The sequence below is a fragment of the Pleurodeles waltl genome, chromosome 3_1 (genome assembly GCF_031143425.1).
Source record: "Pleurodeles waltl isolate 20211129_DDA chromosome 3_1, aPleWal1.hap1.20221129, whole genome shotgun sequence".
Lineage (NCBI taxonomy): Eukaryota > Metazoa > Chordata > Amphibia > Caudata > Salamandridae > Pleurodeles > Pleurodeles waltl.
Window position 1 is genome coordinate 1,079,630,660 of NC_090440.1, and position 12,533 is coordinate 1,079,643,192.

The 12,533-nt window shown below is 45.8% G+C and overlaps 1 long non-coding RNA gene across 1 annotated transcript in view; it reads left to right on the plus strand.

Moving 5' to 3' along the window:
- Window positions 1-12,533, plus strand: part of LOC138283312 (uncharacterized) — a 58,617-nt gene that overhangs the window by 30,702 nt on the left and 15,382 nt on the right. The gene's annotated exons all lie outside the window — the stretch shown is intronic.

Here is a 12,533-nt window from a genome sequence, read left to right on the forward strand (position 1 = left end):
TGGGGTAGAGTCATTTGATGCTTACAGATCACTCCAGGAGCCTTCAGCGCAGTACACGCCCAAGCAGCACCTGAGCAAAGCCCAGGCCAATGGCGGGCCCATCATTGCCCATCGGAGCCGGAAGAAGGCTGGGCCATGCCTTCTGGCTGCACACTGGAAGCTACTGTTTGCATTATACTCCCCTGTGTTCATACACCTAATTGCATGTTCTCTCTTAATTGGCAGTGGTTGTCATTTTGTTACCTATAATTGGAAAGAAGACTATGACCAGGGCATAATCTGTTTCTTTTCCCCCAGTGAAAAGTAATTCTATCAACCGAAGGTTGGAAAGCGCTATGGGGGTTATTAGTACTGATTTTGCCCTGACTGAAAGAAGACTTTCAAGGAGTTTGAGCTCCGTGATAGCTTTCACAAACAGTGACATGATCTCTGGACCGATGTTAGGTTTGCCTTCCAACATTCTAGCTTCAGGTGTCTTAAACTCATCTATTGTAATTACGACTCACAGACCAGAACCTATAGACAAAAATAGGGCAATGTGGGCGACCTGTAATAGGCAAAAAGAAGGATCTAGCCAAACCACGGCCCTGGGACCTGCCTCATACACCTGTTCATCCCTGATAGGGGCTCAGGAGATTTAATTCCAACTTGTCCCTGTATGGTGTACCTTATGGATATCTGGCTTAAATTTTACTCTTCATTAAACAATTGAAAGCCATTAAGTCACAGCTTGCGACTTTTCCAGGGCAGATGCTATAAACCATCACTGTTTCAAATATTTCAGCTGTGGATAATTTAAAAGCACTTGATATTCAGCAAAACCTTTGTAGTTATGTCTCATCTAGGGTAATCCTGGGGGTCAATACCAAGTATGAGCCCCTCAAACCCCATTACTCTGATGTCTGGGCCTAACTTAAATTCTGGGTCACAAGTGCCTCTTATGAGTGAGGTCAGTTGCAGGCTGTTCATTGGTTCATTGGTAAATCAACATGCTGCTGGGCACATTATTAACGAGACAGCCCTGAATCCCATTCGGATTTCCATTACCGGCCCTACTACAGCCTGCCTCTATGTGGTGATTCTCACTGGAGTTCCTCCTCTACGTAAAGGCCAGAGAGAGTGCCACAAGTAACTATTTAATAAAGTTTTAGATTGTCTTCTAGGTAATAGGTGTCTACCTTTCTTCTTTGCTGGTGATATTTTGCTGACTTGAAGGGTTGGCTGGATTTGGACTGGTCCTGTTGAGCCCCCTGTGTTATTGTAACTTTTAGACTGCCCTTTCTGGTTCAAAGCCTGTTATCGGGACCCATGAGTAAACCTTAGCCACCAGTAACATAGCCCTAGGCCCACTAGGATACTTTTAGAAACCTAGTACTTCTCACCACCGATCCACAACTATCAGAAAACCATGCTCAACCATGATGGCTCAAGAAGTCTGTATGTGCCCATGTGCCTCAATACTCGCAACTGATTGGGCTGGCCCCTTACTCTTCCCCACCTTGTGCAGTGGATCAGTTTTCTTTATACCTGTAGCAAATTGCTATGAAGTTTTATCCAGTGGTTCACATGTGAATTGACTTTCTGAAGCTGTTAAGGTGTCCCTCCCACTGATAATGCTATGAGAAATGGGACACTGACAAATGGTTACAGTTCATCAGAGTTAAAATCCCTGTTAAGCGAATACCCGTTACAAAGCACTACAATGATGTCCTTAGGCTTGTCTGACATTGGAGGGAAACAGAGAACACCCTTAGTTTACTTTTCAAGAACCATTGAAACAGTTTTTTGAACTGTCTGGCAGAAGTGAATGGGGACATCATGTTAGCCCATTACAAAGATCGGTGGTCATGTATCAAAAGCAGTCTGTGAAGTCCAATGAGTGTGCTCAGGAGTGCCGTTGATAGTTTGACAAGCATTCCTCAGCCGGCAACTGCTGGCTAAGGAAAGCGCACTGAGCCACACAAAAAATCCTAATACGGTCAGTGAAGCCTGCAAGTTATATTATGAGCACCCTGAAGTCAAGGAAGGAGGCACTCAATGAAAGGTATTTGGAACTCTTATAAACTACAGTATTCTTGAAAAATAGAAAAGTGCTTTTGGATATGGTCAAAAGGATAAGGAAAAGGGATGCCCCTGCCTTACTCCCTTTGAGCTGTAATGTACCAGGATTCAAATGGGTTAGGCATTTTAGAGCCATCTATCAGCTTGTAGAAGGAAGTAGCAGAGGCCATCAGGCCGAGCCCCGGTGGCAAAGCCCCAGGGCCGGTTGGGGTCTCTATGAACCTCTTCAAATGGAACATAAACTTGACGGGCCCCCATTCATGAACATATCTAACAATTCAAAGTGCACCAAGATCCCACATTTGCGGACCCTTTCAACCATAGACCATATATTTAAAAAAAGACAATCATATGTCACCCAAATGCTATTATCATATTTCCCTTATCGACAGCACTGTCAAGATTTTGGTAAGGGTGAATGTAATTGTTGGAAATGGCCCTTCTGCAGGGTTATCCCCAGACTTTTTGCCTTCCTCCTTCTCTTTTTCTGACCTCATTTTTGCTGGTTTTTAGACTCTGCACACTTTACCACTGCTATCCAGTGCTAAAGTGCATGGTAGTGTAAAACACCTAAATTTGTTTTTACACTACTGTGAGGCCTGCTCCCTTCATAGGCTAACATTGGGGCTGCCCTCATACATTATTGAAGTGTTAGATGCTGAACTGAAGGAGTAGGAAGGTCATATTTAGTATGGCCAGAATGGTAATACAAAATTCTTTTGACTGGTGAAGTTGGATTTAATATTACTATTCTAGAAATGCCACGTTTAGAAAGTGAGCATTTCTTTGCACTTAAATCTTTCTGTGCCTTACAATCCACGTCTGGCTGGGCTTAGTTGACAGCTCCTTGTGCATTCACTCAGACACACCCAAACACAGGGTACTCAGCCTCACTTGCATACATCTGCATTTTGAATGGGTCTTCCTGGGCTGGGAGGGTGGAGGGCCTGCTCTGACACAAAGGACTGCCACACCCCCTACTGGGACCCTGGCAGACAGGATTGAACTGAAAGGGGACCTGGTGCACTTCTAAGCCACTCTTTGAAGTCTCCCCCACTTCAAAGGCACATTTGGGTATAATACAGGGCCTCTGCCCTACCACCTCAGACACTTGCTGGAGAAGAAACCTGAAACAGAACCTGCATCCTGCCAAGAAGAACTGCCTGGCTGCCTAAAGGACTGACCTGACTGCTTTCTACAATGGACTGCTGCCTTGTTGTTGCCCTGCTGCCTTGCTGAACCTTTGCCTTGCTGCAGAAGTGCTCTCCAAGGCTTGGATAGAGCGTGCCTCCTGTTCCCTGAAGTCTCAGGACCAAAAAGACTTCTCTTTTTCAACTGCCCAGGATTCCACGCACAGACCCTGGGACATCTGGTAATCCTGCGACCCACAGAAGGAGACTGTCTGCACGCCGGAAAACGACGCACGTCTTCCCCGCGTGAAAAATAATGATGCAAGTCCGTGTGTGAAGGGGCGAAACCGGCGCACACACCATTTTTTCCACGCATATCCTCCTCTGCGGCCCTTTGCAGAGATTTTCCCTTCCAAACCAGGTACTTTGTGCTTGAAAGAGACTTTGGGGGTCATTACAACATTGGCGGGCGGCGCCCACCGGCCCCAGCCGGGATGCGGCCACAACATAGGAGCCGGCTCCTAATGGAGCCGGCGGTGTTGCGGCCGTGCGACGGGTGCAGTTGCATCCTAGTCACGCTTTTCACTGTCTGCTATGCAGACAGTGAAAAGCTGCACGGGCCCCAGGACTCCCCTTACCGCCAGCCTCTTCCTGGCGGTGCAAACCACCAGAAACAGGCTGGCGGTAGAGAAGTCATAATCCCCAGGGCAGCGCTGCCATGGCGGATTATCACTGCCGGGGCTAAAACGGCGGGAAACCGCGGTCAAAATACGGGCCCTTTGTTTGCTTTTTAAAGACTTAAGACACTTTATATCACTTTTCGGTGATATCTCTACAATTTCATATTGCATCTTTTATCGTTTTGACCTACAAATACCCAGATAAATATTATATATTTTTCTAAACACTGTGTGGTGTATTTTTTTGGTGCTATATTGTGTTATTGTATGATTTATTGCACAAATACTTCACACATCGCCTTCTAAGTTAAGCCTGACTGCTCAGTGCCAAGCTACCAGAGGGTGGGCACAGGATAATTTGGATTGTGTGTGACTTACCCTGACTAGAGTGAGGGTACTTGCTTGGACAGGGGGTAACCTGACTGCCAACCAAAGACCCCATTTCTAACAGTAATCATTCAGGATATTTAGATAAAACAAAATATTTTTCTGTGTCTTCTTTAATTGGGGTTTCATCCAAGGCTGGGTACAGTGGAATATTGCCTGAACCTACACTTCATTGTTGGCAAGTATACTTTCACCAATCACTGCCCACTGTACCTGGCCTTTATGACCCTCTTGACAGCATTTGATTGTGTTGACTAGACCAAGCTTTGGCTGATGCTGATGGATTTGGGTGTTTGGGTTGTAATGGTGAACTTTTTGCATAACTTCATAATAATCTAGCCTCTAAAGTCTGATTTGGTCAGGCAGGAGAAAAGTCCCTTAGCTAGAGGTGTGGCCAAGGTTGCATTTTGGCCGTGTGGTTGGCTATCATCTACATTAACTTCTTGAGTTGCTTTTTGGCTAGTACCACCAGTGACATCTAAAGGATTGAAAATGCCCAAGTTCCAGCTCTGTTCTGTGCAGCTGACACAGTACTTATGGTATGGACCACGAGAACACTTTGCATTAAATTACACTTGACCGCCAATTTTGGGAAGTCTCATATCATGGGTTTACCCAGGAAGGTAAACTGTTTGTAAACTATCGGTCAGTAGCCAATCCCTAAGAAGCATGAGTAAATTATGTTACCTGGGTGCTGTCTTTGACCCCACAGGCTGTTGGCAGCAGCAGGTTGGCAATTTACACCTGAAGCTAAATAGGTCAGCTGGAGAAATATTGGTGAGGTGCTGAAAAAGCAAAGCGTTGGTTTCTTACTGTGCGGGTGAGGTGATGCATTGGATCCTTACTGGCAGGGTAGGTGATGCATCGATTCTTTCCTCACAGAAAAGGTGATGTTTTGATTTCCTGACAGACAGTCTTTGGTTCCTTACTGTGGTGAGGGGTTCATGATAAATTGATGCCCTGGGATGATGTGTGGAAAATCCAGATGCGCTGTATTGATGGAGACGTGGGGAAAAAAACACTGAATAGTTTCTGCAGCCACAAGTCGGGTGATGCATCAATTATTCAGCTGCCGGACAGGCTCTGGGTTAATATTTCTGCTGTGGCACATTGGTGCATGGATTTTCTTCTTCAGGTCACCAGCTTATATTTCCAAGGGCCCAGGGACTAGAGTTGGCACCACTTGGCAAGTCAGGACTCTCAGCAGAAGAAGCCAGGCACTGGTAGATGAAGTCTTTGATGAAGTCTTTGATGCCCCTGAGACTTCTTAACAGAAGGCAGGCTCAGTTCAAGCCCTTGGAGAACCTTGGAAAGTAGGCTGTTGAAAGCAAAGTTTAGTATTTTATTCCCAGGACAGAAGCAGCAATCAGCAGGCCAGAACAACAAAGCAACAGGCATCCAGCTCTTCTCCCTGGCAGAATGTCCTTAGTCCAGAAGTGTTCTAAATTTGTGGGTTCAGAGGTCCAGTGGCATTTTCAAACTTAAAATTTAAAAACAAACTTCACCAAAAGATGAATTTTTAAACTGTGAGTTCAGAGACCTCAAACTCCATATCTTGATCTGCTCCCAGTGCGAAATTATACTTAAAATATATTTCAAGGCAATCCCCATGTTCATCTATGCGAGAGATAGTCCTTGCAACAGTGAAATCTAATTTAGCAGTATTTCACTATCAGGACATGTAAAGCACCCCAGTACATGCCCTGCCTTTTAAACACACTGCACCCTGCCATGTGGCTGCCTTGGGCCTACCTTACGGATGACAACTGTATGAAAAGGGAAGGTTTTGGGCCACTCACTCAAGGATTTGTAAAGCCCAGCTAATCACCCATAGGTTCTCAAGGCACTGAATGTAGGCCTGCTGATCAGTAGAAGAGCCAGGTCTTGAGGCACTTCCGGAACTGCTTCAGTTATTGCAGTCTGCCTGAGCGGAAGTGTGTTCCATGGGCGGCTACTAGGTAGGAGAAGGATCTTCCTTTTGCTATACTTTTCTAGATCTTGTGGACATCTGCAAGGGCGAGCTGGGAAGAACGGAGCTGTCTGTTCGGTGCATAAAAGGTGAGGCTGTGGTTGAGGTATGCTAGTCCTAAGTTGTGCAGTGCCTTGGAAGTGAGGATCAGGAGTTTGTATGTGATATGCTTGTCGACTGCGACCCAGTGTAGGTCTCTGAGGTGGGAGGAGATTCAGCAGTGTCGGGGATGTCCATGATGAGTCTGGCTGCTGCATTCTGGACTTGTTGTGGTCTTCATTGAAATTTCTTGATAATGCCACATAGAGTGCATTGCTGTATCCCAGTTTGCTGGTGATGAGAGTGTGGGTGACTGTCTTCCCCGTGTAGGGGGGGAATCCATTTAAATATCTTTCACAGGAGACGGAGGGTGTGGAAGCTTCATGAGAAGATGGCGTTAACTTGCCAGGTCATCAATAGAGTGGACTCCAGGATGATGCCCAGGTTGCACGTATGGTCAGTGGGGGCATTACCTAAAGTGGCGGGCCACCAGGAGTCATTCCAAGCAGAAGGGGTGGAGCCAATCAAGAGGATCTCTGTCTTGTCTGAGTTGAGCTTGAGACAGCTGGCCTCCATCCAGGTGGAGACTGCTCCCATCCCGTTGTGGAAATTCCTCTTGGCTTACGAAGAATCCTTGGACAGGAAGACGATCAGTTGGGTGTCATCAATATAGGAGACTATGTTTTGCTTGTGTTGTTTGGTAATCTTACCGAACAGGTCATGTAGATGGTGAAGTGCGTTGGGCTGATTTAGGATGCTTGGGGCACTCCGTAGCAAGTGTCTTTAGGTTTTGATATAAACAATGGTAGTATGATTCTCTGTGTTCTTCTCGTGAGGAAGGACCTGATCCAGTTCAGTGCTCTGTCTCGGATGCTTGCGTCATGCAGTCTGTTTCAGAGGGTGGAGTGGGAGACGGTGTCAAATGCAGCGGAGAGGTCAAGGAGGATGAGTGCAGCAGTGACTCCTGGTCTAGTTTGATGCGTATGTCATCAGTGGCTGCTAAGAGTGCAGTTTCAGTGCTGTGGTTGTTTCTGAAACCAGACTGGGAAGGGTCTAGGATACAATGTGTCCCAAGGACCTCAGTGAATTGTTGGTTGACACTTTTCTCTGTTACCTTGGCTGGAAAAGGGAGAAGAGGGATGGGTAAGTAATTCTTCAGCTCCTTAGGGTCAGCACTGGGTTTTTTGAGTAGTGGGCTGATTTCGATGTGTTTACAGCCTGAGCAGTATGTGGCAGTCTTGAAAGATAGGTTGATGGTTCAGCAGAACTCCAGTGCTATGGAGGCACTGGCCAAGTTGAGGATGTGATGAGGGCATGGATCCGACGGTGCTCCAGAGTAGATGGAGTTCATCAGTCTTTGGGTGTCATCTATGGTGATGGAGGTGCAAGTTCCGTTGTGGTGACAGGTTCTGGAGGTCCTTGGTTCCTAAATCCTTTGTAGATGTCCTGGATCTTCTGGTTAAAGAAGGTGGCAAGGTCTTTGCAGAGGTCTTAGGAGGGAGAGATTGATGAGGTGTCTGCCCCGGGGGTTGAGAACTCTTTGACGATGGTGAAGAACTTTTGATGTTGAAAGTGCTGGTGTTGAGGTGTGCTTGAAAGGCGCTTTTTTAGAAGCTCTGATGTTCTGATGGTGTGAGTTGACTGCTTTTGTTGAATGTGTGGTCTTCAATGGATTTTCTGAGCCTCCATTTACGTTCCAATCATCTGCAAGCATGCTTGGATTTCTCTAGCTCTGTTGATTCCCTGCTGATTTCCTTAGAGGGGCTTTGTTGTCAGCACAGTTTGACACTCAGCAGTGAAGGTTGCTTGTGGCATCTTTAGCGTCTGTTGAGTCCAGTGGGAGGGAGTGGTGGAGAACGTTGGTGAGCTGTGCTTCTGTGACTTTGCCCCAACGTCCGCCGAGGATGGGGCAGTGGTGGCGTGCGGTGTTCTTTGTGTATGTAAAGTGGATGCACTTGTGGTCGGTCCAATGGTGTTTGGAGGTGTGGGAGATGGTGAAGTTGTCCCCTGCTGAGAAGACAGGGTTGAGAATGTGTCTGGCTCTGTGGGTGGGGACGTTGACGAGTTGTTTGAGGCCGAGGTTGTGAGGTTGTCCAGGAGGTTTGAGGTGTTGGGGTCATCAAGGGTGTCAAGATGGAAATTGAGGTATCCGAGTAGGATGTAGTTGGAGTAGGTGAGCACTTGGGGGCGACAAGGTCAGCAATGTCTTTTCAGGGCTTGGATTGGGGTCCAGGCAGCCTGTAGATAAGGGTGCCATGTAGGGAGGTGTTAGGGTTAGTCTGGTTCTGAAAATGTAGGTGCTCGTGCGTTGACTGAGACTCAGTTGTGGTAGTCAGGTGAAGGTTGTTCTTGTAGATTATGGCAATGTTTCCTCCAGGCCAGTTGGCTCTATCCTTGTGGATGATTTTGCAGTTGTCTGGGATGAGTGTGGCGATGTCTGGAGCAGTGGTGGGGGTGATCCAGGTCTCCATGAAGAAGGTGACGTCCAGGGCTGTTAAATCGAGGAGGTCCCAGACTTCTACTGCATGCTTGACTAGGGAGAGTGTGTTGAGGAGTATGCATTTGAGGTGGATGTCTGTGCTTGGTGCAGGATCATGGGGTGGTCCTTGGAGGGTGCTGTAACAGGTGCAGCAAGAAAAAGGTCCATCGGAGTTCCTGGGCTCGGCTTGGTGGCAGACTGATGATCTTCTCGGGTTGAGGGCGCGGAGAGTGTTGGGGTTGAACCGGCGGACGAGCTGAGAACCAGGGTCCGAGGCACTGGTTGCAATCCAGGCACGGACTGACACAGACGGGCTTACCATTGGAGCGCCAATGGAGTGCCAGCGGCATGCCAGCTGTATTCAGCTGTGCTTCACCTGCTAATAAGTGGAGGAGGGAGGTGGGAGGTCCGGTCAGGTGGTAAAAATGCTTTCTGAGGAGGGGGCAGGGGCAACATCAACATGGGGAGAAACAAAAGGGTAAAAAAGAAAAAGAGACAGAATAATAAAACAAAGTAAAAACAGAAGTAAAGGCAGAAGTAAAATGCAGGAGTGAAGAGAGACAGAGTGAGACAAAAAATACTTACTTGCAGAAGGCCGCTAGGCCACCAGGGATGAGATGAAGGCAGGAGCCTGCGGGTGGAGGAGGGCCTCAAACTGACAGTCAGACAGGCTCTTAGTTCATTCCAAGAGGAGGCAGCAGCAACAGCAGCAGGAGGATCTGGGGAGGGCAAGAGATGCTGACCAGGAGGTCAGAGGAGTCACCCTCCCACAGTGCTGCGGCCGCCATTAAGATGGGAAGTGAGGCGGGGTGTCCGATCAACTGGGAGTTGGGAGAGCAGGAAAGTGCTTCACAGGGGGGAAAGGGGCAGGGCTGCAGGGGCAGCAGTGGCACATGGAGAACCCTGGAGGGAAAAGAGGCAAGGGAGTGAAAAATAAAAAGTCACAATAGTAAAAACAGAAGTAAAGGCAGAAGTAAAATGCAGGAGTAAAGAGAGACAGAAATGTCTTACTTGCAAATTTCCACTAGGCCACCAGGGATGAGGCACAGGCACAAGCCTGCGGTTGTAGGAGGGTCTCGAACTGAGAGTCAGACAGGCTCTCAGTTCATTCTAAAGGCAGAAGCAGCATCAGCAGGAGGAGCAGGGGAGGGCAACGGAAGCTGACCAGGAGGTCAGAGGAGTCACCATGGAAGTGGGTGCACTTGCCAGGTCGATATAGCATTTTAAAACTGCAAACCCAGACACTGCAATGGCAGACCTGAGACACATTTGCAGGGCTACTCATGTGGGTGGCACAATCAGTGCTGCAGGCCCACTAGTAGCATTTTATTTACTTACCCTGGGCACACCTGGTGCATTATACGAGAGACTTACTGGTAAATCAAATATGCCAATGATGATCAAACCAATCACCAATACCATTTAGACAGAGAGCACTTGCACTTTAGCACTGGACAGCAGTGGTAATGTGCAAGTAGTTCTAAAGCCAGCAAAAACAATATTTAGCACAGGATCAAAAACAGAAGATCAAAGTAAAAGGTTTGGGGATAACCCTTCAAAAAGGGCCATTTCCAGCAGTTGTTATTTATTTATTTTTTGGGTTTCTTTATAGTCCCTCATGACTTTGGATTAGTTCAAAGGATTTATCTTGTACTATTTTATTTTTGCATCTTTTTGAGCATTTTTGGGCTTCATTTTATCTTTTTTGGTTGATAGTATTTTGACAACATGGGCCTAGAGGAAGATGTACAGCTACAGGACTGTTGGTATAATTTATTTATTTTGGGGTTTAAAATGTTATATTTTCTCATCTATATATTTACTGTACTTATAATGAGATATTTTGCATGTCTATATGTTGAATTTATTTTGTTCAATGTTGTCTTTATTTCTAATGTGATTTGTGGTTATATTTATTTACCTGTCTTCTTTTCCCTGTTTGACTGAAAAAGTTAACAATTGATAAGTTGTGGGGGGGTTTCTCTTTGTTAAGGTTTGTTGGTTAGTGTGTAGGAAGCTAGATGTTATATAAAAGGAATTTTGCTATTGATTCTAAGTAGGGTACTCCCTTGATGTTTGTAAAGATTCTAACTTTCCAATGTTGTGTGGTGTACATTCTTCTCGCTTGTTTACTTTATTTAGGTTTTATTTGGCTTACTGATTGGTCAATTCTTAGTTGTTAGTAGCTTCATTAGTTATTTTTTTAGGGCTCCCATATATTTGTAGAATATAGGTTGAGTTCTCCCTACTGTGGCTTGGAAAGCATTGTGTCATCCTTCTACTGCTTAGTTGGTTTTTCGGTTCTTGAGCCACGTTGTAGTCCTAAACATTCCACCATAGTATTTGGAAATAGGGTTGGTGGGTGTCTGTGTCAAGAGCAGTGCAGTGCACTCTGCCAACCCAAGTAGCTTCAAAGTAGTCAATTAAGGCACTAAGGCCCTGATTTAGAGTTTGGTGGCCTGGTTACTCTGTCATCACATCCGCCATATTTCACGTGCCAAAGGAATTGTAGTACAGTGGATGGGATATCAGTCACATTAGTGACAGAGTGTCCCTGTCCTCCAAACTCTAAATCAGGCCCTTAGCCTGTGTTTGCTTTGTTTGTAAAATGGACTATCAATAAGAGAGCTGTTATGGTTGTAGTGGTTAGCTACCTCCGTTTCAAGGACATAGGGCAGTGCAAATATTTTTTCATTCCAAAGGCAAGCTTGGTGTGTGTTGCATAGTTTACATTTAGCTGAAACTGTTGAAGAATTTTTCCTTCCAGAAAAGTAAAAGAAATTGTATGTTTTAGTCAAAGTTTGAGGTTTGCAACAGACTCTTAATAAAATTACCTGGTGAGAGCCACACATGTCATGCAAACCCCTGGACCCATCTTGAAGTCTAGGTTTAAAGAATGTGAAGGTTTGCTAGGTTTCTCCTACTTGCAGGCTGAGCTAGGACTTAAACTCCACAGCTACCCACATTGCAAAAAGTCACTTTTCAGTAGAAAAATTTGATGTGTCCATGTTACATTTGAGTCCTTTCGTCTTGCATGTATTAGGCCTATCCCCACAAGTGAGGTATATTTTTATTGGGAGACTTGGGAGAATTCTGAATGGTAGAAAATGTGTGGCTCCACACCGATTCCGAAAGTTTTACTCACAAAAATGTGAGGAAAATGTGTGATTTGAGTCAAAGTTTGAAGTTTGCAAGGGCTTCTGGGTATTAAAACTTGGGAGAGCCATGAAAATCGCACCACCTTGGATACTCAAATGTATCAAGTTTTGAGAAATGTGCAGACTTGCTCAATTTTCCTTGGTGCAGGCTGTGCTAGACCCAAAAATCCAGAGCTATCCACACCGCAAAAAGGGGTTAACTTTGACTGGAAACATGTGATAAATCCATGTTGTGATTGGGCCCTTTCTTGTTGCAGGCAGTAGTCCTACCAACACAAGTAAGGTAGCATTTTTACTGAAAGACTTCGGGGAATACTAAGGAGTAGGAAATGTGTGGCTCCAAACAGATTTCCAATGTTTTCCTCACAGAAATGTAAGAAAAATGTGTTTTAGTGAAAGGTTGAGGTTTGTAAGGTCTTCTGGGTAAAGTTCCCAGGTGAATGCCACATGTGCCATATTCACTTCCACCCTCCTAATTGTTCATATTACAAAACTGTGCAGCCTTTTTAGGTTTTATTGGTAGCTGGCAGAGCTAGGGCCCAGAATCAACAGATACTCACATTGGGAAGTGAGCCAGTTTTAAGTGGAAAAATTTAATGTGTCCTTGCTGTGTTTTGGGCCCTTGGGCAC